Genomic DNA, 4300 nt, shown 5'->3' with positions numbered 1-4300 from the left:
GCCAGCCCTTCCTGCTTGGGCGCTGCCCCCTCTGCTGTGGGTGCCTCGGTGCCCCACACCTGCTCCCCTGACTCAGGGTTGTGTGTGGGCAGCCCCCCCTACCCGCTGGCCTCCGCCTCAGGCCCCCTTCCTTCGGTGAGAGCGCCCACCTGGGGTTCTGGCTGCTTCCTGCTCAGCTGGGCCTCGCCCGCCCGTCCCGGTGGGCGGAGAGAGGGTGCCGGTTTTCCTTTGCTTTTCCAGAACTGCTGCACCCCGTGTATGGGGCTAGACTGTGCCTTAGCTCCAGGTCCAGCACTCCCTCCCCCTCATGCCACCTGTCTCCTGTGGCACTGCTGACGGCTCCCGTGACCCCCCCGCCCCCCCTGTAGGGGTGGGGCAGGGGCGTGTCACTGTGGCCCCGTGGGAAATGGCTGAGTCACAGAGAGGGCTCCCAGACTCCCGGGGGTCCCTGGCTAGGATGTGGAGGTGCGGGAGTGGCCCCAGGTGCTGTCCCCGGGTGGGGGCAGAAGTCAGGTGGCAGGAGGTGGCATTTGGAGGTCACGTCTGCGCCCACTGCCCACTGCCTGGCTCTCAGAACCCCTGAGATGTGCTCCTGGGCCCTGGGGGGAGGGGAGGCTGGAGCCTCTTCTTCAGAGGCAGCAGCAGCTTCCTCAGGGCGGAGACAGGGCAGGAGGGGGGTGGGGAGGAAACTGGGGGGCAGCGGCACTATGGGCTGTCCCTCGCCCTGCCCCCCCATGAGCTCAGGGTCCCCGCCAGCTGTTGCTGTCCCTTCTGTCCTGCTCCCATAACTCACCCCCGGGTTCCTGGCATTGGCAGCAGACAGAGCAGAGCCACCAGGCACTCGGGAAACCATACTGCCTTCCTGCAGCCGCTCCCGCCAGTGCCTGTGGCCGGAGGGCCGGCCCCTCCTGAGGACAGGCTGCCAACGAGGCCCAGGCCCTGGTCAGGAGGGGGTGCCCCTCGCTGCCTCTGCTGCTAACTCACACCCAGCCAGCACGTCTCTGACTCAGCTTCCCCATCTACCCAATGGGCGGCCTGATGCCTCCCTACCTCACTGACTTTTGTGAGGCTTGGCGAGTTGTGTGTAAAAGTCCTTCGGACTTGGAAAGTGACTGAGGAGCCAGCATTACACCTGGTGGGATGTTCAAGATTGTCCTGTCCCCTCTCTGTGTCCCGTCCCTACAACACACACCTCCCTCCTCGATAACACACATCCTCCTTCTCCCATAACACACATCCTCCCTCCTCCCATAACACACATCGTCCCTCCTCCCATAACACACATCGTCCCTCCTCCCATAACACACATCGTCCCTCCTCCCATAACACACATCGTCCCTCCTCCCATAACACACATCGTCCCTCCTCCCATAACACACATCGTCCCTCCTCCCATAACACACATCGTCCCTCCTCCCATAACACACATCGTCCCTCCTCCCATAACACACATCGTCCCTCCTCCCATAACACACATCGTCCCTCCTCCCATAACACACATCGTCCCTCCTCCCATAACACACATCGTCCCTCCTCCCATAACACACATCGTCCCTCCTCCCATAACACACATCGTCCCTCCTCCCATAACACACATCGTCCCTCCTCCCATAACACACATCGTCCCTCCTCCCATAACACACATCGTCCCTCCTCCCATAACACACATCGTCCCTCCTCCCATAACACACATCGTCCCTCCTCCCATAACACACATCGTCCCTCCTCCCATAACACACATCGTCCCTCCTCCCATAACACACATCGTCCCTCCTCCCATAACACACATCGTCCCTCCTCCCATAACACACATCGTCCCTCCTCCCATAACACACATCGTCCCTCCTCCCATAACACACATCGTCCCTCCTCCCATAACACACATCGTCCCTCCTCCCATAACACACATCGTCCCTCCTCCCATAACACACATCGTCCCTCCTCCCATAACACACATCGTCCCTCCTCCCATAACACACATCGTCCCTCCTCCCATAACACACATCGTCCCTCCTCCCATAACACACATCGTCCCTCCTCCCATAACACACATCGTCCCTCCTCCCATAACACACATCGTCCCTCCTCCCATAACACACATCGTCCCTCCTCCCATAACACACATCGTCCCTCCTCCCATAACACACATCGTCCCTCCTCCCATAACACACATCGTCCCTCCTCCCATAACACACATCGTCCCTCCTCCCATAACACACATCGTCCCTCCTCCCATAACACACATCGTCCCTCCTCCCATAACACACATCGTCCCTCCTCCCATAACACACATCGTCCCTCCTCCCATAACACACATCGTCCCTCCTCCCATAACACACATCGTCCCTCCTCCCATAACACACATCGTCCCTCCTCCCATAACACACATCGTCCCTCCTCCCATAACACACATCGTCCCTCCTCCCATAACACACATCGTCCCTCCTCCCATAACACACATCGTCCCTCCTCCCATAACACACATCGTCCCTCCTCCCATAACACACATCGTCCCTCCTCCCATAACACACATCGTCCCTCCTCCCATAACACACATCGTCCCTCCTCCCATAACACACATCGTCCCTCCTCCCATAACACACATCGTCCCTCCTCCCATAACACACATCGTCCCTCCTCCCATAACACACATCCTCCCTCCTCCCATAACACACATCCTCCCTCCTCTGTATTACACACATGCTGCCCCCTCCCATAACACACATGCTCCCTCCTCCCATACCACACATCCTCCCTCCGCCCATAACACACATCGTCCCTCCTCCCATAACCCACATCCTCCCTCCTCTGTATTACACTCATGCTCCCTCCTCCCCTAACACACACGCTCCCTCCTCCCATACCACACATCCTCCCTCCGCCCATAACACACATCGTCCCTCCTCCCATAACCCACATCCTCCCTCCTCTGTATTACACTCATGCTCCCTCCTCCCCTAACACACACGCTCCCTCCTCCCATACCACACATCCTCCCTCCGCCCATAACACACATCGTCCCTCCTCCCATAACCCACATCCTCCCTCCTCTGTATTACACTCATGCTCCCTCCTCCCCTAACACACACGCTCCCTCCTCCCATACCACACATCCTCCCTCCGCCCATAACACACACCTCCCTCCTCGATAACACACATCCTCTCTCCTCCCTTAACACACATGCTCCCGCCTCCCATAACACACATCCTCCTCCCCTTTCCCCCCTCCTCACTTTCCCCCTCTCACCCTTGCTCCTTGTCTCCCCCTCTATCCCTGCCTTCTGCCTTCCCAGGTCTCCCCTGGGGACTATTTCAGTGTTTGTTGTCAGGAACCTGGGCCCTGATGCTTGAGGCTCCTGTAATGACACTTGGTGGGTGGCTTTCAGTGGAGGCAGGGAGACTGTTGGGGGCTCCTGGTGGCCCGAGGCCCCGGGTTACCTGCTGGCACCTGTAAGTGGGCGGAGGAGGTTAGATTAGTCCTCACACCAAAGAACGGTCCTGCCGACGCCGGGATCACATCCCTGGGAAAAACTGGCATCTCCTCGCAGACCCACCGGGAGTGCCTCCCGCCAATACCAGGGAGGAGGGTGTGTCGGGGCCTGTGGGCCCACAGGGCCATCTGCACAATGTCCTGGGGGCCCAGGCGCTGCGGCTGGGGGCAGTAAGGTGCGTGCGAGCAGAGACAAGGTCTTTCCCAGCTCCCCATCCTGGCCCTGACCTTGGGCTCCGCACCCCAGGCCTGGGCCTCCTCGGACAGGAACTGAGCAGAAGGCGGCCAGAATGGACCCGGGCTGCTAGCGGGGCCTGGGATGTGGGTGGAGCCCCGGCATCCCCCGTTCCCCAGGGGCTGGCCCACAGGAGCTGGAGGGAGTGGAGGCGGAAGCCATGTTCCCAAGGTGGCAGGGGCAGGTGGGAATTCATGACTGTGGGTGGTGGCTGTGAGAGGGAGGGTGCTGGAGGGGGCAAAGGCTGGGGTGCCTGAAGTGGGCAGCCTGCATTGCAGGAGCTCTGGTCTGGTTCAGTGTGACCTGGGGGGCACCCAGAGGCACCCAGAGGCTGAGAAAGGATAGGAAACCAGGGGGCAGGGAGCGGGGGGCGACCAGCCACACCCCTGTGCTCCGTGACTCAATGTCTGCACCTCACCGGCACCCCAGCTGCCATCGGAGCGCTGGGGTGGACACCTGCACCCCTGGGAGAAATGAAACAGTGGCACGCCCCACTGTCCACCCTCCCAGGCCGGAGCCGCTCCCCTCTCCCCCCTCCCACCCCTGCCCGGGTGTGCAGTGCTCTGACTCTCATG

The 4300-nt window shown here is 60.5% G+C and overlaps 1 long non-coding RNA gene across 2 annotated transcripts in view; it reads right to left on the bottom strand.

Annotated features, from left to right (window-relative positions):
• Nucleotides 1–2707: 2707 nt before the first annotated feature.
• Nucleotides 2708–4300, bottom strand: part of LOC107182766 — a 2477-nt gene continuing 884 nt past the window's right edge. For both annotated transcript variants that reach the window (XR_001513497.1, XR_001513496.1), the window contains exon 2: nucleotides 2708–3137. This is a non-coding gene — a long non-coding RNA (uncharacterized LOC107182766). The remainder of the gene's footprint in view (nucleotides 3138–4300) is intronic.

Source organism: Myotis davidii, unplaced genomic scaffold, assembly GCF_000327345.1.
Source record: "Myotis davidii unplaced genomic scaffold, ASM32734v1 scaffold97, whole genome shotgun sequence".
Lineage (NCBI taxonomy): Eukaryota > Metazoa > Chordata > Mammalia > Chiroptera > Vespertilionidae > Myotis > Myotis davidii.
Note: the sequence above shows the minus strand (reverse complement) of the source record. Positions and strands in the feature narration are given on the sequence as shown.